The sequence below is a fragment of the Haemaphysalis longicornis genome, unplaced genomic scaffold (assembly GCF_048455015.1).
Source record: "Haemaphysalis longicornis isolate Haplotype H1 unplaced genomic scaffold, Haemaphysalis longicornis Haplotype H1 scaffold_8, whole genome shotgun sequence".
In the NCBI taxonomy this organism is placed as follows: Eukaryota; Metazoa; Arthropoda; class Arachnida; order Ixodida; family Ixodidae; genus Haemaphysalis; species Haemaphysalis longicornis.
The window spans coordinates 8639847-8666008 of record NW_027526445.1 but is presented as its reverse complement, the minus strand read 5'-3'; the positions used below and the strand labels follow the sequence as shown (position 1 = coordinate 8666008).

The 26162-nt window shown below is 47.7% G+C and overlaps 1 long non-coding RNA gene and 1 other non-coding gene across 2 annotated transcripts; both read right to left on the bottom strand.

Annotated features, from left to right (window-relative positions):
- Window positions 1–548: 548 nt before the first annotated feature.
- LOC144148666 (uncharacterized) lies at window positions 549–18877 on the bottom strand. The gene is made up of 5 exons (XR_013318020.1): window positions 18757–18877; window positions 17882–17922; window positions 13348–13428; window positions 3179–3244; window positions 549–682 (listed from the first exon to the last, which is right to left on the bottom strand). It is a non-coding gene; the product is annotated as an uncharacterized LOC144148666 (long non-coding RNA).
- A 6489-nt stretch (window positions 18878–25366) lies between these two features.
- Window positions 25367–25494, bottom strand: LOC144150348 (U5 spliceosomal RNA). The gene has a single exon (XR_013318504.1). It is a non-coding gene; the product is annotated as a U5 spliceosomal RNA (small nuclear RNA).
- Between the last annotated feature and the right edge of the window lie 668 nt (window positions 25495–26162).

Genomic DNA, 26162 nt, shown 5'->3' with positions numbered 1-26162 from the left:
GCATCACCTTGATAAGGCGCGTGTGCAGATAAGGCGCAAACTTGGTGGGGATTTCATCTTTCTTTCTTTTGTTTCTTTCATTATGGCAAACTCAGAGGCAGCCTGTTTAAAGGCGTTGCTTTACGATGCGCGCGGACGCACCAACACGTGGTCTTTTTCATATTTCGCGGGTTTTCTTTATCAGTCAGAATAAATGTGTACGCAAAGAGTTCGTCGCTGAAAATACCGCAGTTAGATGCCCCTCGGTGATACCTACAAATGCCTCATTGACACTTCAGTGATTAGGACAGTGATTATCAAGTTAGATAATTAATTACAAATAATTAGTTAAGTCTCAATAACGAAAAAATTAGTCACCGCTTCTTCACAGTACTCAAAACTTTATCCACTAGGTTTTCTTCGAGTTACGCCATTACTCTTTTTTAAAATCGTGGTGCATGATAGCTGGGACACCCTGTATATTGGGCTGTTTTTATAAGCTGTTAATGACTGTATCAGAGAAAATACAGACTTCTTTCAGCAAGCACATCTGCAAGCTTTGAAAACTATGTCTTCTATCCTTGGTAGGAATACGTTTATTTAAACTTTCTAAATATGAGGCGACAGCATCCTATAACTTTCAATCCTTTTTGTCTAGGCAGTAGCACACCTTGTCGTGGCAGAGTCCTCTGCAATGATACGTCTGAAACAGAAAATAAAATATAGTGTTACCGCTGGACTAATATGGCTCATTGAAGGGTCTTCAAACGTACAAAGTGACTAGGGAAGGGTGAAAAGGCTGCTTCATCTGCACCTGATCACTCAGCGCTGGCAGCACCGTCCGCGTGCGGGCTTCAGCGCCAGCGGACGACATGACAAGTCGAACGCTTCGCGGCTGCTTCGCCGGCGCTTGGTCCCACAGTGTCTCCATCAATGGCGCGATGGCTGGGTTGTCTACGCGTGCCCTATAACGCAAGCGAAATGATTAATGCAATCAAACAGTAAGGAGGATACAGCTAGACGGCACGCTGGGGAGTCTCAAGCAAAGGCAAACTTTCACTGTAAACAGTGTACGCATTCCTGATTCTCAGTCATGATAACTGAGTTTAGATGTGTTAAGCCTGAGCCATCTTTTTTTAATGCTCAGCCTGTGGGGATCCTTGTTTCCGTACGCCTCGCCTGCACTTGTTTTCGCGAGCTGGGAGCCACCATTTTGGGCAGCCGGCGCGTCGCGTGAGTCGTTACCTCTTCATGACCCCAAGCGACGCGCCGAACCGGCTCGCCGCGAAAGTGTGCGTGAGGGCGCTAGGGAACGAGGGCCAGCTTGTCTCCTTCCTTCGCGCCACCCTCTTCCCGACCAGGGGAAGACCTCCTCTTCCCCGGAACCTACCTGCGGGACGAACGAGCGCTCCGCCGGCAGTCGACTGGGCGATTTGGTCAGAATCGGTTAGCTCGGTAGTGCCTACTCCGAATGTCCCGATGACGGTGAACCCAGTTGGCTCCAAGGGACTCTGCTAAGAGAGTCTGTCCTGGTCGGTCGCAAGGGATGCCTCTCCCACTCCCGCGGCCATGATGACATATATCGAGGTCTGAATCCCGCGGATTGGGAGCGAACGGAGCCACTGTCTCCCCGCAAGCAATGGTCCTGTTGTCTGGTGTATGCCCTGTATCTGCCAGGCAATAAAGCCTAACTTTGGACTGCCGGAGTCTGTCTACCGCAAGTGAGTACCCGAACGTGTGCGTGAGTCCTCGGATTCTGCAGAGGCTAGCTTATGGCGCGTAGCACTTTCTCTAGCGAAGCTAGCTGGGGTTCTCGCTATCCCGTACGTTAGCCCACAAGCCTTGAACTCTGCACGCGTGGCCAGCAGCGACACGCCGTTGCAATATTGGTCACATCCCTTTCCAGTTCAAGATCCAGTTCTTCCCTTTGTGGTCAAGATTAGATTGTGGATGGTGCTTACTGATCTGAAGAGGCAAAGTGGGTGGGGAGATTACAAAGTTGACGGTACGTGCAATAAGAAAGCGCATAATTGCATTGACCCACGCATTACGAACAACTAATGACCGAAACGGTTTGTCGGGAACCGTTCACCGTTATTTATTGTCTGATTTGAAGCGACGTTCTGCAGCTGCGTGCTTTAATAATGACAGTTTGGGTTCTGGTTCAGTTTAGTACGGCCTCCGCAATCGGCTCCCGGCGGCGCGCCACCGGCAGCCGATCGCAGAGGCCGTGAGTTTAGTAAGGTTGAAGTCTGGGCTATTTGGTTACACATGACTCAAGGTACGGCGCAGCAAGAACACGCACAAGGACAAGAAAGGGACGTAGGAAGCGCTGATTTCCAACTGATGGTTTATTAACAAGGAAAACATTTATAAGCATGCCGGATAAGGTAAAACAGCAGCTTGAAAGCAGATAAACAAAGATTAAAAACGCAAAGGTAACAACGCAGTACACTCATTCTATCCGCCGTTGCCGTCCAGCGCCAACACGTGCATCTTTAAGCACGCGAGTTCATTCTCGGTTAGAAGCACGTGTTGGCGATTGAAACAGATAAGAAATTTGGAAAGACTTGGAAAGGAATTTGGAAAGGAATTTGGAAATTCCTTATCTCGTTCAATAACCTACCACATCCTCCCCTTTGCTTTCCGGGGTTTTCTTGACTGCTAACCCTTATTTCTGTCTTAATTCAAGGAGCCCCTCATTTACTATTTCCATTCGCTACATGCATAGCGGGGGCCTCTGTTCTGGCAGTCTTGGTGCCAAAGGTAGCTTCAGAGGGTTCAATGCTGGTCGACCACTCTCGACCTGTCGTAGACACTCGAGGCACGGCCCGGGTGTTAAAAAGAAGGTCCCCTGCACCCCGATTTGTCCGAGTGGCACTGGCGACCACCCCCAAGTGCAGGAAGCAAAAATGCCTTAACATACATACCCCAGAAAGTGGAGGAGAAAATAGCCCCGCCGGTAGCGTAGTGGTCATTGCACCAGACGCGTATTCTGTAGGTCGTTGTTCGGATACCTCCCGGCGGGCATTTTTTCTCCACTTTTGTTCGGTCTTTCCAAATTCCTTATCTGTTTCAATGTCCTACCACATCCTCCCCTTTGCTTTCCGAGGTTTTCTTGACCACACCAGTACTTTTGAAATCATTCTCCACTGTGATAGCAAAGTGAACATTGCTCTCTCCGAGTCGCAATACTCACCGCGCATTCCTTGCCGTCTTCGGCATCGGATACGCACCCAGGAAAAGTGAGGTCATCGTGTATTCCCTGTAATCAGCGGAAAACGTACTGTGAGATTCAGAGTGGAACGCAGCCGTGTTTTCTCATTCAACGTAGTCGCGGTGTTCCCTACCAGGCATGAGAAAAGTAGAAACACAGGCCCGCTGCCTAGCTTCTTCGCAAGTCGCTCAGTTGTCTTTCTCTATTGTCAAACTATACGGGGGTTTGCTACAATGCAGGACATGCCCAGGTGCTGTAGCGAGGTTTGTTCGCCTCAAAGTCAAAGCACGTCAAGCGGGCTCTCAAATCCTCGAGCTAGTCTCGCGAACAGGCCCAGCCGATGAGACTGCCTCTCAGCGGCCGTCACGTCCCCACTCGGAGAATTATGCCAATTCCGCCTCTTTGTCTCTCAGCTGAGCACATACAAAACACGCCTACTTAGCTGAGAGCAGATGTGCTTTAAAGGAGCCATGAGGACAAAATACAAGCTTGTTTTATTCGAAATATTTCGTGTTTTATAGGGCTCCTAGCGCTTGTACGCAGCAAAATAATGATGCCGTATTCACTGAGAAATTAATCAATTTAGGTTAGAATTTTGATTCTCCCGCCAAATCGTGCGTTTCCGGGACGTCAGCAATGAAGTCATAAGCGCGCATATACAAACGAACTTGCACTGCGTGATTCGGCTGCAGAGCTGCTTGCCCTCAGTCTTCCCAGATACCATACTCATGCACGGACCGATGTCTGCCGTTGCTTTGTTTTTTGCCGTATTTGCACCTGGCTTGTTTTTGTTACTGAGGTAATCGTTTCGTGAAACATTGAATATCCTCGACAAACAGGGTCACGTAAGACAACGTCGCTTACGCCAATCGGCCCGTTCGTGTAAGACAACTCGAAAACGGCGGATTGCTCTGCAGCTAAAACAAGCGTAGTGCGCGCAGTACCAACAACAGTACGCTACTTTATGTTTACGTGTGCTTTCGCAACTCCCACTGTTTATTCCACAATTCTTACTGCTTTAAAAAGAATGTGCACTAAATTGAAGCGCAAATATCTCGCTCGGCAATCTTATAAGCTCTGCCTAATCTGCGTTCGCTTTCACCGGCCTCCGCCAATCGCAGATCTGGCAGGCATGACATCATAGGTTCTGTTGCGGGAAATGAGCCAGTGGGTCGCATGGCCATTCTCTTTTTTCCTAATTATAAAGCATATTTGAGCGAAGTGTGTGTTAAAAGTGGTGTCAGTGTGTTTCTAACGAGGCAATCTTTCGAATGAACCAACTTGTCTTTTTCTTGTCCTCATACCCCCTTCAAGGCATCACCAGAGGCCTGAAAGGCATGAACACAGGGGCAAGGAATGTGTGTCGCAGCCCCACTAAAAAGAAAATGTTCGTTTCACCTTGTAAACAGGGAGTTGTCAGTAAAGTGATATTTCGACAATAACATGGGCTAGCTTTGGGGCAAAGCCATAACGTGACATAGCTAACGTTGTACGGCTAGCTTCGCCAGAGTGTATCTATTGCGATCATGGTCGTACCCAGGTGAAATATGGGGTTGTGAGACCCCAACCCCCCGCTAAATATTTTCTGGCTTCAACATTTTGTGGAACAAGTAATGAAAAAATCCGCAAAATACACTAAACCCCTTTACATGGCATTTATAGACTGTGAAAAAGCGTTTGTTGCCGTGCTCACCGCGGCCGTGCTAGAAGCACTAAAAGACAAGAGAATAAAGGATACCTACTTAACACTTTTAGAAGACTACAGAGAATGCACGGGCACGATGACCCTCCACAAGCAAAGCGATAAATTCCCGATCCGGAAGGGAGTAAGACCGGGAGATATCATCTTCAAAAACTATTCACAGCATGTCTGGACGGGACGTTTAGAAACTTGACTAGGAAAACAGCATTAGGGATTAACTGGAATACTTGAGCCATTTGAGGTTGGCCGACGACATAGTATTGCTGAGTGAGACTGCAGAGCACCTGCAAACAATGCCTGAGGAACTACAATCAGAAAGCGCTTCCGCGGGGCTAAAAATAAACATGAATAAATGTAAAGTAACGAAAAATAGGCACGCGAAAAACGGCCTCTTCAACTTAGGAAACGAAACGCTAGAATACATAAAAGAATAAAACTATCTCGGATAGATGGTTAGTACAATTCCCCACCAGGAAAGAGAAATCCGGCGCACAATAGGCATGGACTGGGGATCACTCGGCGAGCACTCCCAAATAATGAAGTGTAAGCTACCTCTGTCACTCAAAAGAAAAATCTACAACCACTGACTACTGTCGGTTATGAGGTATGGAGCTGAAACTTGGCGCCTTACATACAACTAGAAAGCAAACTTAGGTCGGCTTAACGGGCCATGGAACGTATAATGCTAGGGTTAACACTCATGGACAGGAAACGAGCTACCTGGATCAGAGAAGAAACTAGCGTTGAAAATATAGTTGAAACGAAGAAAAAGAAATGCACTTGGGCTGGCCATGTAGTGAGGCGAACGGACAGCCGGTGGACAATGTCGATACCAAGAGATGAGTCTACAAGAAGGTGAAGGCCTGTAACACGATGGACAGATGAAATAAGGAAATGCGGGGGTAAACTGTGGACCGAGCAGTGCAGGGCGGGAGCAGTTGGAGGTCAGTGAAAAAGGCCTTCGACCTGCAGTGACCCTGGGTAGGCTGATGATGATGATGATTAGGCGCATGATGCATATGCGGAAATAAGCCAATATAAATTTTTAAGGTGACCGCCGTTATGCCCGCACCTGCCCCCCCCCCCCAAACGGAAAAACATTTCCGAGTATGGCCCCAATTGCTACAAAGAGTACTTGCACGCATAATTGCAACACAGTCATTCGGACTGTAGGGCAATATGAAATATACAAGCAAAACGAGAAGCATAAAGTGGTAAGGCCCATTAAAAAGTCCGAATGCCAGATGGCGTGTATTACACACAACATTAATAAGAAAAAGCGGAACAATTATGAAATAAAGCTGAGCGGAAGTAGCCTAAAAACAAATGCATTAATGGGGGACACCAAAAGCAAACATTAAGGTTCTCTCATCGTAGAAAGCTCACGCATTTTTAAGACGATATTCTTTCTTGGGTCAGGTCAACACCAAAATTTCCGTCTGTCTGTCTGTCTGTGCCTTCAATGAGCCTACCGGCAAACATTTAAAGCATATTTGAACGAGACGTTTGTACAGGCAAAGCTTTTCTGAACCACTAGAGCACGCTTCATGCTTGTAAACGTTGTTAAGCAAAAAAGAAAACATTTGGCACATTTGAAGCAAAATATGAATGCATAGGTTGTATTTGCAATGTTATTTTCATTAAAAATACATGGTTGTTTCTAATTTGCGTATTGCAGATTAAAAATGCATGTTGAAAGGAAAGTTTTGCCCCAAGAAACACCAAAAGCGCTCGTGGTTGAGCCTACACCTCGTGGAGAGATTCGAAGTAGAACAGTACCGAAACGTTCTAATATATGGTAAGCGAGCAGAGCAATTGGGGAAAACTGAATATACTTGCTGACAGAAATTCAGGCTGCTAGCCTAGATTGCACGATACGCCTGCTCCACGAACATATACGGGTCAGCGCAAGCGTGAAATTTATGAAACTTACCTAATTCACAAGGCAGGCGGCGACTGTGTTAGTAAGGCTTCTGTTGAATTACGAAGTAAGGAAATGCGCTATCGGTAATCATAAAAATTTGGTTGTTCCCTCTTCCATAGGAACCGGTAAAACCCTAAAGTGAAATGTGCGTTCACAGGAGCTGTTGAATGTTTATTGTGCATCGACATGAACTTGCACGTCGCTGTTTATATTTAGTAGGTATGACGTTTTTCTGGCGATGTGATTTCTGTGACAGATATGTCGTCAGTTAGGTCTTGGTGGACCCCTACAAAAAACACTTTCGTGTTTACAAAAAAAAAACAAGCTGCACCGTCCAGGATTGCCTCTCCTTGCCTCGCGCCTCTGGCAACGTGTTATATCGCTGCGCTGTATCAGCATTGCTATCTTTTTGGTCAATTCACGTGTATAGATTACGTGTTTTCTGTCAATAATTGGATGTACTTCCTTTGTATCTTCCTTCTCGGCTTCCTTCCTTCCTTGGGTATATTTCGCAAACCGCGGAATAAACCAACCAGTTGCTAGTCAGCGCCGTGTGTCGTCGGTTCTTGTCCCGTCTTTTTGCGATGTCTTCAATTTCAGGTGGTATGCACCAACTAGTCCAAACCACCATCCTAACGCAGTGGATATACTTGAGCGAGCATCCACCGGGTTTATCCTGCGAGGAGCGAGCCGGGAAGAGGAGGAGTAGAGCGTGAGAGGTGGGCCCGGAGAGCGAAAAGAGGCACTTACGCGTGGCAGGGGCAGCAAAAGAAAGCATCGTCTTTCTACGACATTTGCCGCAAAGTGGGCAGATACGCGGCCAAGCCTGTGTGCAGGGGTTAAGCGGCAGCGACGCTCGCCGTTTACAGCAAAACACACGGTGAAAATATGGTGGAATAAAATCACGGGACGACACCAGGTTCTGAATATGTGAGCGAGCAGCATCAAGGAATGCACTCGCAAATGAAGCAGCATGGAGCCTGATAAAGGCCGAGAGAGAGAGAGAGAGAGAGAGAGAGAGAGAGAGGGAGAGAGAGAGAGAGAGAGAGAGAGAGAGAGAGAGAGAGAGAGAGAGAGAGAGAGAGAGAGAATAAACTTTCTTTATTGAGAAAAAAATAAAACAAAATGGAGCCTTTGGGGTGGCTTCCCTAGTCCAGGACGCCTTGAGGTCGGGCCGCGTCCACAACCCTCTCGACCAGCTGACGCTTATCCTCGAGAGTGGAGCTGGCCAAAGCTCTCTCTCAAAGCTCATAGGTGGGATAGAGATTGCGGCGGGGAAGCGAGGCTTGGTCGCAGCCTCCTACAATATGATAGTGTCCCGGGGGCCCCGCAGAAGCGGTACTGCGAGGGGAAACAGGTAGGAGCCAAAATGTGACTTCTGGTGGATGACGGAAACTGTTCGTTTGAAGGGCAGAGGAGTCGCTCAAGCTTTCTGGGGAGTTGTTTGTGCGCTGGGGGGTAATGTTGTCACTCTAGGCGGTCGAGTTGCACTGAACCGCGTTTCCGACAACCAGGCATGCCTGCTATTACAGCAGCCGCTAACTATGCGACTTTATTAGGCCAAAGCCTTACATGTCTCGTCGTTCAGCCGAACTTCAAATTCTTTGAGCGGAAATCGGTGGTTAACACCGACGATTGCACACCAAATATGTTGGATGCCACCAGCGAATTAACTGCACTTATAGCCGATAAAAGCATGTCTGGATATGAAATCAGGACCAATTGTATAATGAAGGGTGACAAAGTGGATTACAAGCGATCAATCTAAATTACGAAAAATCAAAGTGAACTAGCGAGAACCACAGTGAATTAGATCCGAAAGAATAACAAGGGATACATTTGAATGGAGATGGATCGCAGTGAATTAAGGAAAATAACGCCACTTAAAAGGAAACAGTCTGAATGGAGACTAATGAGAGCAAATTAAAATATAATTAAGTGGAATAAAATATATCAATGTGCATTCAGAGGAATGAAATTGAATTAGACTGGATTAGGAGTATTCAAAGCGAACTAGAGTGAATATCGAAGTCGTTTAAATGAATGACGAAGCGATTGAAGTGGATGACTCAGTTAATTATCCTAGATGACTAAGCGGCGCAAAAAGACAATGAAAAAAAGGTAGAGGACGACAACGTAAATCATGTGTCTTCCTTTATTTCATCGCCACTCAGAATTTCGCCCTAAAGTCGTCTTAGATATTGCGTAAGAGACCCTGAGAATTTTTTCCATTTCTTTAACGCTATCATAACGGTGGCCGAAACATAGCGGATTCGCCGCCGCTACAGGACTTCTGCCGAAGATTCAAGCTGCGAAACAGGCGAAAAAAGCTTCCACTCTAATCAAGCTACGTACAAACACAGGGCCGTGGGTTATGGAAGGTCCGTGTCCAAACTGGAAGGTTCATTGGTCGTCCGCATGGTGCTGCAACCTGATAGTCGAAAGCTAGTTGAAAACAACTAGCTTTCTGTGTTTTAACAATGCCAACTTATTTTTACGAGAAGGTCCTCAAAAATGCGAGTACTTAGATTGTGCCAAGGTACGACAACCTTTAAATAAGGACTGACACAAAATTTTCGTGCTACGTTTTTTTCGTTGCTATGGGTGTCTATTAGCCCAATAATCATAGAATGGCACATTAGACGGTCGATCGCAGCGTAAACAATCATTTACGGAGTCGTTTATTCGTGTCAGTTTCAGTTTCGCCAAAACGAACGCCGAGCAGCCGCCAAGACAGGAGATAGCATCTGACGTCACAATTCTTGTCGCAACGCTGTCGGCCTGGACACGCGAACGAGCGAGCGAGCGCACGCGATCGCCCAGGCTGGCCGAGGTCTACACCATCCCCGTTTGCCCGGGCAGCGCGACGTCAGTCCCAAAACCATGACGTGTACACACGGTGTAGCAGCGCGCGCCAACCGCGGACAGCGCGTCGGCTACGTCACGGGAACCTCGACGTCGGTAGTTTGAAGCAGTAGCAGATGATGTCATGCTGGCCTGCTCTGGGCTTTACCGTGCGGGCAGAGATTAAAATGGGTCTGAAATGTGTTATACTGAACGGCTACTATTGAAACTAGCTGGGATATTTTACATAGCATTTGCCATAGTTATTTACATAGCATAGTTACATAGCATTTTACATAGCATTTTATAGAGTTATCTCAACTGTGAAATTTTGTGTCACTAGAGAATGATACACGCCCTCGACACTAGAAATAAAGTTGAGGCAATGCAGTGAGTGATAGTTTTTCATCCAACATTTTAGGCACAGCCGCAAGGCGGCGCACAGGTACGCAGCAGCAGTTGCAGCTTTTTGGCAGAAACTGCTTACTTTAAAGTAAAAGGTACCGACCGGAGCCCTTGCGACGGCCCAAGAAAGAATAGCAGCAGGGCTAGAGGTGTTCTATCGTCTCAGTTGACATCTGACGTCTGACTTCCCCTTTTACTCATCATCATCATCATCATCATCATCATAGTCGTCAACAACAGCCTATTTATGCCCCCTGCGGGACAAAGCCCTCTCCCATTGACCTCCATTCACTCCTGTCTTCCGCAGCCCGAGTCCATTCTTTGCTTCCGGATTTTCTCCATAAAGTTAACGGCCCTCCTCTCTTTCTACTCCCGTCTCTGGGTGTCCTTTCTTTTACTCTCGTCATCCACCTGTTGTCGATTCGTCTCCCTACACGGCCAGCCCAAGTCCACTTCTTTTTCTTAATTTGAGCTACGATATCTTCTACTCGAGTTTTCTTCTTGGTCCACTATGCTCGTTTCCTGCACCTAAGAGTTACGCCAATCATTATTCCCGCCATTGCCCGCTGGGCAGAGCTTAGTTCACTTCCCAGTTGTTTCGTAAGACGCCATATTTCTGCTCCACGCGTCATAACCGGCAGCGCACATTGGTTATATACTATTCCTTTCAAGGAGAGAGGGAATTTGCTCTTTATAATTTGCGAGTGCTTCCCGATTGCACACCAGCCCATGGCTACTCTTCGCTGGATTTCTTTCTCGTGGTTGTGATCAGCCCTGACCGTCTGGCCAAGAGTTATATTCTTCTACTTGTTCTAGCGTTTCGTTATCCATGCCGAGGAAGAGCGCATTCACCCTGTTTATTTGTCATTGCTTCAGATTTATCTATACTTGTTTAAGCCCTACGGCGCAGCTTTCCTATTGTAGTAAGCTTCAGTCATTTTTCTAACTGTTCTGCAGATTCATTGAGCAAGACCACGTCCTCTGCAATCCTTAGCGTTTCCACGAAGGATCTGTCAACTCGGTGAGCTGCGGCGCCCTACATTTATTGTCGGTGCGTACGGCCCGGCCGGAACTGGGGAGCTGTGGTGACATGCGCCCGACCGGGTGCGTAGTCGTGTTCTATCTTTCTTACGGCAACTCTGATTCGCCAGTCCACGCACCGCTTATGATGATGGTAGGATGCCGGTTATGATGATGATGATAATGTTAGTGTGGCTGATAGCAGATTACGTTGCCGTCACTACAAGTTCAACTATCCTCTAAATATTAGTAGCCCTGCGTTTTCCCAGTCAAGGTTCTTTTTAGGTGCGGAGTACCTTTTAGGACCACACAATGTCCGTCAACGTCCGTGCGCATAGCCTTCACAATCGCAAAAAATCACACAGGCACCGGCAGGATTGGAGCCTGTGTCTAGTAGACCAGACAGAGTTGGTGTCAGTCGTCTTACCCATTGGGCTACGACCGTGAGTTAGTAACCGAGAGTCAAACGGCTTACTCCCTCGACCGTAACAAATGTCCGTCCGCGTCCATCCGTGCGCACACCACCATCAAGCGAAAACCAAGTGAAATTCGACTTCAGCCGTGCAGTTTCCGTTAGAGACTAATCAAGGTGCAACTCATGGCTCAAATCGAATGACGGTCGGGGTGCAACTTGTATGTCATTTTGAGCCCCCGCCCTCCGAAACCTCGCCATCATCCACGGAGTAGAGATGCTGCCATTTTTTAAATGCAGAGCATTTCAGTAACTCACGATGTCACCCGCGTTGACGTCCGTAGTCCGCACCGCACCCCTCCCTGCTATATAAAAAAAATACTATCCGGCGGCCGGTTTCCATCCCTCGACCCTGCGGGCGGAACGCAATGTACATGGTGCTCTACCGACTATGCCACAAAGCCGACACAGAATGGGACGCTACGATCGCGCCTTATATCGTTGACTCATTCAAATTACTGCTGACGAGCACTCTCTCGTCAGCAGTTGCCACAAGTGCAACAACATTAACGTAACGCAAACTACTTAACGTCGTGCGCCCCCGGAAATGCTCTGCATTTCGCGCACGGATCGTGCCCCTCGAGAGGGGGATGTTTCACTGCGTCTTCTGTCGGTCGCGGGACCCGTGGCGCCATCTGGCGGAGGCGCGGTACAACTCGTAGCACTTTCTTTGAAAAAGCGCCTCGAAAGCGCGGCAAATATGAAATAGGGATGACGCGCTTTCGAGGCAATCCGCCGACACGGCTGCTTTGTGTACAGACTCGGCGGCGAGCGTCCCGGGATTCTGGTGCCGACTGATTTCCTTCTTGCTTTTAGAAAACTAAGTGCATACGAGTTCAATCTTCATTCAAATCGAAATGGGTTCATGCTCTCCTTTCAAGCTGACTAGTAATAATCAAACTGTTTTATGTAAATAACCTCACCAGCCCGAAGCACAGTTAAAGCGTATAACTTCTGCATCTGAAAAGGCAACACTACGTCAAAGTTAACAACATTTTTTTCAGTTCCACTTTCAGATATGCTGCGAACAATTTCGGTGAGATGGTATATCCCTGCTGTACTCCCTTCCGGATCTGGAACATTTCGCGTTGCTTGTGACGGATAATCCTGCCCGTGCATCCGTCATATATGTCGTCCAGGAGTCTTATACGCAGGCATCCTGCATTTCTTAGTCTTTTAACGATTTCAACACTGCTGCGGTGTCTATTGAATCAAACGGTTGTTCGTAGTTTATAAATGTCATGCAAAGTGGTTTTCTGTACTCTGCGAATTTTTCCATTACTTGATTGGTGACACGGACGTGAGCCACGTGATGCCCACCAGCGCATTCCTATTCTGTGCCGGTTTCCTTCCTCGCGGCTGGGATCAGCCCTGACCTACTAGCCACGAGTGTTCTATTCTTCTACTTGGTCTAGCGCTTCGTTATCAATGCTGAAGAGTGCGTATTCAGCATGTCTATTTATCATTACTTTAGATTCATTTATATTTATCTTTAACCCTACCGCGAAGCACTCTGATTGTACTTCTTCAATCATTCTTCGAGAAACTAATATATTTAACTGGTATTTTGATCAAACGACCATTCGGCGCGTATTCAAGTGCCACAAATGAAGACACTACATCCGAGAAAAGTTGCATTTTATCTCTCACTCGTAATATTTCTTAACTTTGTCGGTACTCCAAAAAACAAGTGCATATTGCAAAGATTTGACATAGAGATAAATTCTGTCACTTGTCCGAGTGAACTGTCAATGACTTTAAGGAAAACGACAAATGATGCTTACAATGTCACCTAGTGGAACCATTTCTTCCTCTTCTGTAATATTTGTCCCCTCCAGGGAACGCTCAGCAGATTTGGGCATACACTGAAAAAAACAAATAGTTACAACTCAAGTTGCTGAACCCTGTTTGATACAAAGTTCGGGTGACCATTCTTACCTACTCCCACTTCGTGTGCGCGAAACTTTCGTGACATTAGGGCGGAGTGCGATCCCGTGATTAAGCATCAAAATCACATATAGGGAATCCTGAACGTATTACGCTGTGGCCATATGCTTCGTGAAGTCTGTAATTAGCAGCGTCTACATATATGTACCGTATTTGGCCTGATAGGGTACTTTTTGGCCAATGCCCGTGCACGCTGTACTCTTCGCTTCTGATTGTGCGCTGGATGCATATTGCGCGGGAGTGGGCGCCCACGTGCAAGCCATTAATTTCTTGGTGAATGGGGACACGCGCGTCACTTATTATAGGTGCTTTGATGCCTAGCCTGTTCATAATGTGTCAGCCAGTAGGTGCTTCCCACAGGCGAGAGAAGTGGTTAAGTGGGTGAGCTTTAATTAGCTCTTCCGCGGTATTATAGACGCCGAGCTGTTCCAGTCGGGCAGTGGAAGTACTTTGAGGTATCTGGAGAGCAGTTTATAAGTTTTGTGATTAAGACAATTGATTTTAGATAATTCACATGGAGAGGGATTAGGGTATGGCGAAAAGTAAGTAATGCGGCTAATTACAAAGCTTGGATTAGCTGTATTCGCTCGGCTTCTTTTAGCCCCTGGTAGCGAACAGTAATTCGGCGTATGAGGCCAATCATTTGATTGATCTGGGAGGTGAGCTGGGCTATGTAACGAGTGTTGGCTCGGCTATTATTTATAGTGAGCCCTAGAATTTTTATGCTCTGTACTGACGGTACATTTGTATGGCTCCTATAGATTTTTATTCAGGTAGTTGACTGAGCAGTTCGTTTTGCTGGAAGTACAAGAAGTTCGGACTTTTCTGGGGAGCATTCAAGGCGTCCCTTAGTAGCTTCTGTAACGACTATGTCAGCCCCCGTTTGAAGAACATCGATTTGTGCATCGCTGCCCCCCGACGTCCAAAAGATGATGTCGTTAGCATAAATACTATGCCGAAGATGAGGAATCGGAGCAAGCTGCTGAGGAAATATAGTTCAACAACGTGTGGGTACGAGCGAGTTGGTAATCCATGAAAACTCCGTTAGCGCAGTAAAGGAAACACAGGACTAGAGAGACAAGGGCGAGTGACACAACTGAATTTTAATAACAACCACGGGACATATAAATAGAAAAGAAGAACCACACGCTCAAATGACTATGAAGTTTATCACGGCACTGCACAGCCCCCCCCCCTCCCCCTACGCACTCGTCAGGCACGCACGTGTGGAAAGTGCTTATCCATGAAGGAGAGCTCTTTCGAACTCAAAGATATGGACGTCGTGCTGACGCAGTCACCTATCCGCTGTATTTCCGCGGCCTCAACAATCTCTCGCGGGCGCTGATCCGCGTCTCGAAAAATGACGGAACACGCATCGTACTTAGGCTCGCACTTGCCGCACTTTTGGCAATTAATACCCAAATTGCTATCTTTGCCTTTCTGTATCTTGTTGCAATGTTCCCGTAGGCGAGTGTTGAGTCAACGTCCAGTCTGGCCGACGTATGCTTTTTTGCAAGTAAGCGGCAAATTGTCGATTACACCCTCCGTGCAGCGCACGTACTGGTTTTGGTGATTAAAGGGACACTGAAGTGATATGTAAACATTGCGGGATTACTAGCGCAAATTGTAGTCCGGAGTCCCCAGGCCATGTTTCGACCACTCTAGGCGCGTTTACGCGATTTTATTTAGTAGAAAAACTAATTCGAAAACGCTGTCCTCCTCTCTTAACGCTCGCCCATTTTCTGTGGCGTTTTGGTGTGACGTCAGGAGGGGATGAGCTGGCAATTGGCTGCGCCACGGCTGCGCTACTGCACGGCTCCCCGGCCGACAGAGTCAGTCGGCCCAGCGTTTCGTCCGCCGGCCGCCGGCGGGTCGTCGCAATCAAGGAGGTTAAAAAAAAATTGCTTGGTCGCAATTCGTTCGCTTAGTTAAAACGAAGCCAGGACACGTTTGTGAATGGAAGAATGTGCCTTTCTTTACTTGGTTTGTTTGTACACTGTATCTAGCTCCAAGTCAAGGTCGCTTCACACAAGCGCTGCACATGCGACGCTTCGCTGACTGGTACGCCAGTAGGAAAATATAAGGCCTCTTGAAGGCGGGAGAAGAGTCAGCGAAGTCAATATAGGTACTAAGCAAATAAAATCAACTGATATTTTTACCGTACAGCGTAAAACTAGGGCGCGGGAAGCACTTTTTTGCGCTGGGCGAACAAGCACAGCAGTCAGCAGCACGACTACGCATCTGCGAACGCTTTTCCGTCTACGAAAAGCAATTGCTAGACGTGAGCTACTGTGGAAACTCGGGCGACGCTTACTGCACGATCGCAGTACAACAAATAGTCACCTAAGCGGCTTGAAATGCCAAAACTAAATAAAAGTGTAAACCGGTTATGCAATCTATACCCTATATTAGCAAGGCATTCGCGTCCCGCTCCGTGGCCTAGCAGTCTGGGGCGCAAGGAATTCACCGCAAATGTTTTGCGAGTCACGAGTTTGAATCCCCGCGGGTACGTGCTTTTCTTTTTTGTAAGTTAACTTTTTTGTTTTCCGCCGATGTTTTCTATATTGAGTTCACCTTTTTTGGGGCCGCAACGTTCATGGCTACACGAACTAGTTCACAAAACGCGCGCAGGCTGGCACTGGCGCGCTAGCGAGTTCTCGTTGGCGTGCTGTTGCCATAAGCACCGACTGCTTGCAGGCAGTGGGCACAGGCCAGAATGAACAGACCCTTGGCCTGGTGCGAACACGCTTTTTACGATACAGGCATGAGGGAGACAAGCTCCAAATATGGGGGAAAAGCGCATGACATTTGGGCGTCTGCGGGTACGCGGAGGGCGTTCATGCACTGCGTAGGTCTCGGCTAGTGAATGCTACGACTACAAGCCGTCCTGGGAGGCTTATCTTGTGCATTTTACAGCCGACAACATGGCAGAAGCGCGGTACGATGATTACTGAGATATTGAGAATGCCCATCCAACAAAGCCATTGGTTATGTTTTACAGAACCGAAACCGAAACCGAAACTTCTGTGATTGCTAACCTTGGGCATCGTCCAATCACGGCGCCCCTCCTCTCAACGTCACAGCCTTAGTTGGTGCGGCCGCCGCAAACCGCGCATGGTAGTTTTTCTTCTTTCGCGCTTTGTAAAATAATTACCGATTTGTCAACCGGATAAACGATGAAAAGTGTGCTAATTTGAGCCAGTCTACGCAGTGCAAGCAAAAACGGGAGCTTGACAAATTCACTTCAGTGTCCCTTTAATGAAGCATCTGTTCTTTTTTTTCTTTCCTGACATGGCACGTGTGGCTGCAGAGACTAGACCGTTTATTAGTGAAAGTTTTTATGTCGGCCTCTGATAAACTGTATAGGCTCTGCAGCCAAACGTGCCATGTCAGGAAAGGAAAAAACCACTTCCACTGCCTCGCCACCTATCTTAAACCGCTGTGCAGTCCCGAGGTTATTGTAGCAGGGTGGCGAGTTGGGCGAGTTGGTGTACTTGCATCTTGGGGAACAGCGCGAACTAACAGGGACACAAAAAGAAAGAAGTAGACAGGACTAGCGCTGATCGACAGTGGACAGGAAGCGCTAGTCCTGTCCACTTCTTTCTTTTTGTGTCCCTGTTAGTTCGCGCTGTTCCCCAAGATGCCGAGGTTATTGATCATTACGTTAGTTTTGCGCATAATAATTTTCAGGCTCACGGCTCTACTCTGTCCAGTGCGGTAGGCATGCTTTGAAATGTGACGATATCGGCTCGTAAACCCCATTCCCAGCTATGGAGGGCGCAGTGGTTAGCAGGGCGGGGTTACTTATTCTCCCGCTAGGAGAGGGAGCCCCGTGCTGCTGACATTTATCTGCTGATTCTTTCGCGCGAACCATAGATTTTGCGCGACGGCGGCGCTTCCGTTCTTGGGCGAGCGCCGTTGACGTGAGAGCCGGTGCGGGAAAACCACAGATCCGCTGTTTCCGCCGATTTCACACTGGCTGGAGTTGGGTTTTGTTTCAATTACTCTTTACATCGGCTGCCATTTTTGTACCGCCGGACAACAGCACCAACGACCACATCAACGGCAGATTTTCGCACACTTGGGCCCCTAAGGCTTCCTTCTTAATAAACAGCGAGAGAAATAAGGGCGTCCCAGACTCCTCGAGGGCAGGCTTTGTTCAAAAGCACTCATTCATCGTTTCAGCTTTGTGACTTACACACTGAAATGTTCGGAAGCACTCAGTTAACGCCGTGCTTTTGCACATTTCATTCTTCAGCATTTCTTTGACGCGGTTAATTTATTTTCTCCCCGTTTAATTATATAGGGTGGGGAATTTCTCACTAGCAACTCCAGGCACCTTTCAGGAAGAGTAGAAATACATTGCCTTACATCAACGCCAAATGGACAGTTGTCCAAAAACAGCTGCAGCGCTGAAAAAGAAGAAAGACAGTTAGCGCTTCGAGTGGCTTTCGGACAAACGCGGCAATATTAATTTGCGTGAAGTTCTCAAGAAATGCTGTCGAAGTCGAGGCGAAGCTTTCAGAAAGGGAGACGTAATTATGGCACTTGAGTCCTGAAAATGTCTCTCCATCGTCCTATCATACAGAGACACGTGAAAGCGGGTTATTAATACAGTGATCTTCCTAACATATCTTTGTCCAGCGCGTTTAATGTGCGTCGTTGTTCTGAAATACGCAAAAAAAACGTCTTTCGCAGCATCCAACAGCCGTTACTGACGTTGAATTGCACTCTAGCAGCCCCCTTGCGTAGAAAGGTTTCTGTATGTACCTACAGAGCGATTTCACTTAATCTCAGTGTTGAGGTGACGTCGGCCACAAGGTCATGATACATTACATTTGCAAGGTGCACCTGCAAAAGCCTTCATGCAAGCTTATTTCATTCAAGTTTCACGCAAAATAATCCAATGCTCTAAATTTCGCCTCGCATAACAATCACTAACTGGAAGATTTGGTGTCAGTGTTGATTCTTTTACATTATTCGAGACCATCGGTGTAAGAAAAAACGAGAGGCTAGGTTGGTTTTTACGCTGTCACCTGTGTTGTATCTTTCTTGCGAAATATGGCAATATTACTGATAACCTTTCATCATATAACATTATGGTTCCCGAAACACCGAGGAGGCACGGAATCACTCGAGCCGCTCTACTTGACTGCAGGAAACTCAAATCCTCTCAGTGGAAACTCCTCGATATTGAGTACCATGTTTTCAGCCATTGTTGTACAAGCAGTATAATGACCACTCACCTATTACAAAAGTTATGATTTTCAGCATCCTGATGAATTAAACAACTGCACAAATTTTCACTTGCCTCTTACTTTACTCAGTTGAGGAACACGAAAAGCCCCCGCGGTTCTGAGGGGCACTGCTTTTTATCGCGCAAAACAGGTGCCACGTTTTATTTAGCTATATTGTAATGTTCCCGAAAGAAAAAGATTATGGTCCCGAAGAAAGAAATTTTGTTTATTCCTTTCCGGAATATATGGCCGTCTGCCCTTCTCGCATTCGAACTGCTTATCCGGCATCCGTCTCCTGCTTAGTGAGTTTTCTGTACGCCTGTGATATTGTTGTTTTTAGATAGATTCAACACTTATTTTTTGTTACCTTCTTAAAGACAAGGCAATATCTTACTGTCACGCAATTTATGTTGTAGCCTCCATCTTACTTTATTGCGCTTTTAACCATTCATTCTTTTACTCTCGTTTTAATTGTTTTCCAGCTATAAGAGCCTGTTTTAACGGCAAGCACGTACTTTGCGCAGCTCTTTCGAGCTATTGTTAGTCAGAAACAGCTGTTCTGCTTAGTGCTAAGCCATGCCATTTCGACAACTCGTCGAACTTTTCTGGGAATGAACAGGAGCCTGCCATAAATTTCTATCGGGGTAGCGGTACTGAGCCGTTAGATAACATGCGTACCTGACTCGGAGAAGCATCACACTTACGTGCACACGAGTAATATTCCGCGCGTTCCAGAGTATCAAGTGTTTTGAAGCTCAACATTTAAATTTGGGGGTTATATAACGCGCTGAAGCTACACCTGGTGCGGTATTCTCGTGTTTTGTCCGTTTTGTGTCCGTTTCAAAAGTGTCCGTTTTGAGCAAGCCCTCATCGGATAAAAGCGAACCCCCAGATGTGACGTCATGCAAGCACAGCGAGCTATAGCAGCGGCTTCTCGGAGCGACTCGGTGGAGACGATTTAGAGCAGATGATTTGTCCTCGCATTGTTGCTGGTTCGCTGGCGGAACAATTAGCACATAAAATATAATTTAAAATAGGTTTAGTCCTGTAAAATGTGTTTACAAGAACAGTTGCGCAAAAGCTAACCCAAAGCCCGCCTACAACTGGAACTACGTCACAACAAAACAGACGCAAAATGGACGTTTTCAATACAGACAACTACGAGAATACCGCCCCTGGGCTATGGGTGCGCCGTAGTGGAGGACACCGTTTTAATTTTGAACACCTGGTCATCTTTACCGTGTGCCAAAATCTCGCCTCACTGGCGTTTTTGCTTTCCCCTACATCTGAAAAGCACCCACTGCCGAGTCCGAGATCTTGTTTTTGCAGCTTTTAGAGATGTCTCGGGCTGTATACTTACAACGAAGTCAAGCCAGCTTTCACCTCCATATTTGAGCATGAGTTTTTTTACACGTTCTCGTGTTTGTAAACGTCCTGTTCGCCGCGAATATGTTCCTTGTTGCTTGTGCTCTGTTCCAAAGAAAAACTTTTAATGGACAATTTGGTAAATGTGGATTCTGTTGTCGTCGTCGGCGTTCGCGACTGCTTGTCTGAGTATATAGGAATGCAACTCCGTCCTCCTACTCCGGGCATTTGTTTGTCGCACCTCTCTCGACGGAGCTCTTGGCGTTACACGCCGAGCCCAACTTGGATGGTCACAATAAAGACTTGACATGCCCGGCAAATCATTACTAATTCTTTCGCAATAGCTACTTTATAGGGAGTTCTCAGGTGCCACACATTACTTCCTTTCGTTGAGTGACAAAATTTTAGAAAGTCTTGAGTGTTTTCCTTCATGTGCATGAGCAATTTATTTAGAAGGAAACGAGTGGGGTAACTTGACACGACTTCCGAATATTGAGCCAGGAATTTCCAAAAGAACGTTTCGGCATTTTGTTCTTGTTATGAGCGAATTCCAAAGAATCGTAGATTTTATTTTATTGCCGAAACCAATCGGTAACCTTAAGGCACAGCAGACAGTCACAGCAAAGTTCGTTCTCACAGAAGGTCTTTATTATATGGCGATGCGAACGCGGAATTGTGCCACATCGTAATAATGGAGTACAAGTAATTGGTCACGCGTAGTAAGCGTGAAACGCTGCTTGGTGTCGCAAACTTCTTTTTGAGTACCACGTGACTCAAAATACGCGTTGTTCTCCACCTTCTAAGCGTGACGCGGGTCGAGAAAATCCACATTCGCTTTCTTTTACACGTGATGCAGGATTGTATGCGTTTGAACCGGAAAAATTAAGCTTAAGAAATCCCCGCCCCGGCGATCGCGTCTGTCTTCATCACGCATATACATAACGGGATTGAATCCCGAATGGTGCCGTGCGACGGGTTGCTGCATGCGGGTGTGACTCATGCTTCCTCTGTTTCTGTTTTCTTTCTTTTTTAACACGAAGGCATTGAAAGGTGGCGCTTGCTTTAGTGGTTTTGGCGGGAAAACGGAGTTACAGCCGTTGGAGGCATCGGCCGAAGCAGGCGCTTTGTGCGTCGTGTTTGCTTGCCATTCAAGTGTGTGCTGTGCGGAGTGCTCGCTTTCTTGCGGAAAAGAGTGGCGAAGAAGGAACAACGTGATGAGTAACTTGACATCGACTGGCCCGTAAGGTGTGCCGCGTGGTAGGTGCGAGAACACCGAGTGTCGATTGCCGGAAATTCTCGGGCGACACGGCGAATTCCACTTTTATTTCCGGGTGGCGTTGTTGCAGTCGGCAGTCAGCTGTCATCCACGGTCACATGGAACATACAGGTACGCAAATTATAAACTGACATCTTTGCTCATTGTGTATTTTAGAACTATTTTCGGAATAACGACGTTTTTAGTTTATTGTGTAGGTCTTCCTATTGACCTCGGAACGTCGCATTAGTGTCAGGCCTAGTTCTCTTTGAAGCTTCTGTTTGACACGGGTCATGCAGTCGAACGGGAAATATGACCATAAAGAAGGAAGGGATGCGTTTCTTCTTGTAGTGGCTGTGAGTCGTTTCTTTCTTTCGCCGTCCGGTTTCCGCCGGTCTCGGCGCCTCCCGTTAGGCATATTTGGCTCAGTGGAATTAAATTTCGCGGCCGCGCTCGCGGTTCTCGTCGGTGGCCGTTCTCGGGCGAGGAGACGCGACACCTCCGGTGCACTCTAAGAAAAAAGCGTGTGGTAGTTTTAATTCCGGTTCCTCGATGCCAGCGCTACAGTACGGCGGAGACGCGCGTGAATCGAGGCGGCCGACTTCAAGGCTTATAGAACCACGTTGCCGTGCTCCACGTGCGTTCCATGCAGAACGTGGAACCTAGCTTGTGGAACCTTTCGTTGCAGTTGCCGAGTGATTTCTCATATGCCGCCAGGAGATGGCGCGGGCAACAGCAGGCGGCGATTTTCTGCATATCATTTGCTATCGAAAAACCATGCATCCATGAATTTTTTATTAAAGGAACACTGTATATATCCCTTGTGTACTAAATTTCGGTCTTATATTTGCGTAATGTCTGGTTCATGTTGAACAAAGTTGACAAGTATGAACATATAAACCGGGCTTAGACGCTCACATTTGGCTGTGAGTATATAAGACTATTGCGCAGTAATATTTTACTCTGGTCGGGTGGCTGAGTCGAGTCACAGACAGACATACAGACAGACCAGAATTTCTGGGTTTAAGTAGCCCAAGAAAGACTATCGTCTTTAATAAATGAAATGAAAATACTCTTGCTCGAGTCGTGTGCAATCACCGAAACGGTTTTTCAGCATTGCAAGAGAATCCTGGTAACATGCCTCCGTCGTAGGTAGCCCGCCGATTGCCGAAGCAGCATCTCCTTTCAGAAAGAGTCGTAGGTAGTGAAATTTCTCGCAAACTGAAAGGCCGCTATTCTTGTTTATCACTTGGTCGAATAGCTCCCAAAATTCATTCCATCGGCACAGGTAGCCATAGAAAGGAGTGATGGCCAGTTTCGGTAGGCTTGGCCCGGTTCTCTCCAAAGAAGTAGCAGCGGCTGGGGGGGGGGGGGGGGGGGGAACGACGTTCGTTACGGGTCCTGAAATAGGTGCAGCTGCCTGGGAAAGGTGGTTGCTCTTCTGTTTAGCTCACCGAGGAGGCGTGTCGCGTTATCTTGGTACTCGATCACGCTCGCATATTTGGCCTCAAATACCCCTTGATTCTGAATGTAGCTTCGAGCTCTTCGTTGATTTTATTTAGCTCATCGTTATTCGCCTTGAGCCTCCCGGAAAGTTACGCTAACAGGTCGGTCGTTGCGCAAGGATCGGCCATGGCGGCACTTGCCTCGTTGATGATCCTTGTGTTCTGCGCCTGCCTCGATGTCCTCTCAAACTTGAGCTTCCCCATGGTGGCTCCGCTGCCTGGATGCTCTCGGTAGGTCCGGCTGTGGGTCCCGGGTCGTCGGCACCAAAAAATGTTGAGCCAAGGCGTGGTGGGAACCGAGAAAAAAGTAAAAGTGATGTCACTAGGGCTTGTGAGGTATCAAATTTTAGGGCTCGATGAGGGGACACATGGGACAAACTAAACTACGAGTTGTGCCGCGGCTCCGCCAGATGGCGCCACGGATCCCGCGACCGAGAGAAGACGCAGTGAAACATCCCCCTCGCGAGGGGCACGATAAAATGCAGAGCATTTCCGGGGGCGCACGACGTTAAGTAGTTTGCGTTACGTTAATGTTGTTGCATTTGTGGCAACTGCTGACGAGAGAGCGCTCGTCAGCAGTAATTTGAATGAGTCAACGATATAAGGCGCGTTTCTAGCTTGTCCCATCCTGTGTCGGCTTTGTGGCGCAGTGGGTAGAGCACCATGTACATTGCATTCCGCCCGCAGGGTCGAGGGATCGAAACCGGGCGCCGGATAGTATTTTTTTATATAGTAGGGACAACGACGGTGTGAACTACGGACGTCAACGCGGGTGACATCGTGAGTTACTGAAATGCTCTGCATTTAAAATGGCCGACGATTGCTGCACTCCCTAAAGCGAAATTTGTGCGCCGCGCGAACTGCAGTCTTCTCGGTCACGGCGAACAGCTGCTGCGTCTGAGGAAGTGATCGCGTGATAAGCGGGCTGACGGCAGCGCGCGCTACTCTGCCGCTACTTCGCATTGCGCCGCCGCGCATGTCGTTGTAAATAGTGTTTGAACCCCCCGCGCAAATGTCAGCGATGGTAACCCTTTGCGTCGGCGGCGCGAATTGCGTCTCAGGAAGTGAACGCGTTATCGTCGAGCGCACGACGGCACGCGCTACTTGGCGGCATCTCGCAGAGCGTCACCACCGCCCACCGTGTCTCACTGCCTCCCCTTCACGCTTTCTCCGCGCGTCACGCCGAGGAGCGTCTCGCGCCGCTTCGGCATATACTGCCCTCCCCCTCAGAATTCCGCCCCTTTTCTTCGCTTCTGTTTTTTTTTTTTAATGCAGAGCATTTCAGTAACTCACGATGTCACCCGCGTTGATGTCCGTAGTCCGCACCGTCGCACCCCTCCCTACTATATAAAAAAAATAATACTTACCGGCGCCAGGTTTCGATCCCACGACTCCGCGGGCGGAACGCAAGGTACATGGTGCTCTACCGACTGCTCCACAAAGCCATGAGAGAATGGCTCGTTACGAACGCGCCATATATCCTTGACTCATTCAACCGTCGGGCACTGGTGCGCCCTCTCCCCCGTGTCCTCCTCTCCTTCTCTCCGCTCGCAACACCCTCTCTCACCGCGTTGGGTTCGCGATGAGCAACAGTCGGTTCGCGCGCAAGAACAGGTGGGGGCGCTCGCATCGCGCTCTCTCGCCGCGGTCGGTTCGCGCTTAAACCACATATGTCGTGACGTCAACATCACGCGTGATCGTGACGTCAACATCACGCGTTCGTGTGGTGGCTCGATTTCGGCGCTATAACTCTCTCTCGCGAGGGGCATTGGATTGGCTTGGCTTGGCTTGGATTGGATTAAAGTGGATTGTGTTGGATTGTGTTGCGTCATAGCCGCTCCACGTTGCGTCATAGCCGCGGCAGGGGGTTCACGGCACGTTTCACGTTTCACCATCGACTTCATCGACAATGTCTGTGCTGGAAGACAACAATTACAACAACAACCAATACGTAATCCATACGACTTGCAGGCGCGCCCCCCGCGGAAATGCTCTGCATTTGATCGTGCCCCTCGCGAGGGGGATGTTTTTTCTAGAACGTAATTATCGAGACGTCTTTAAACCACCTAAAATGCCGATTGAAAAGTCCCATTGACAGTCTTATACACCTCTTGCAAAATCCCACTTTTAGACCAATTTCCGAAGATGTCTTAAAGCGGGTGAATAAGTTGTCTAGAAATAGTAATACCCGCTGGACATTAAACGTGATATAAGAACTCTTTAAAACGCCGCGAAGCGTTATGGGATTGTCTGTTATGTTTACAAGCCGTTTCTTTCGTCCGGAAAAATCGTGATAGTAGACGTCCTTAAGCTCTTTCTGTCTTTCGTGCTTGCTAGTGCCAGAGTCCTTCGATGCATTGAAGGACTGTGCTAGTGCTAAGCGTGTTGAATGGCACCGCGAATATACGCCTGCGCCGACAGCAGAGAAAACTGTTTTGCACCGACGGCGTGAACCGCATGCGAATTCAATCTGATTTTGGCTTTCGTTGTGAGGCCCCGACCAAACGGCCAGGGCCATCCAAAAATTGGCTGTTAAAGCTCATTGTACAGCCCCTCCCCACGGTGATCTTTAGTAAAAGGCGAAAGATCAATCCGCGTTGCTTTGAGGGGAGGCTTGAGCGTATAATTAAAGGTGCGTTTTGTGGACGGTGCCCATGGCGACGAACCGACAACATTCGCCGCTGGCCAAATGTATTTGTAACAAATTTAACAACCACTGGGTAAGGCAGTCACACTTACGTCTTTTGATTGTCGTTTCCCAGGTCAAGAGGCACGTCTTTATTATTGTAATGATTTATATTTACCCTTGGTAAGTGATTTAAAAGATATAGTTTTTGGTCAAAGGCTGGCTTTGGTTGATGTCAGAGTTCAGAGCTAAAATCGAAGCATGCTTGCCTCATAAGTTGGGCTTGTTGCCAACTGAACGTGTACTGCGGGAGCCCATGAAGGCACGGGTCGCCAATGACTATGGCAGCTGGCACTAGAAGTTCAAACACTTCATCGCCTCTCGGAAACAGCTTGTGCCAAAACTCGCTAAGAAATATACCATCGTCATTATCGTCGTCGCCGTCATCATGAAGCAGTCCTTGGCCGAAGAGTTGTGCGAGTGACGTCCCGAGCATCTGCCTGGTGATCGGGTTACAAAAAATAAGATGCATGCCGCGCTATCTCCACTAACATAAAACCTGGGGAGGGGCGAATATAGGTGTATTCTTGGGAACTTGGCCTTTTTTACCAACGGAAATGAAACCATTGGGCGTTAGAGGTATACAACTTTGCTGTAAAAATCT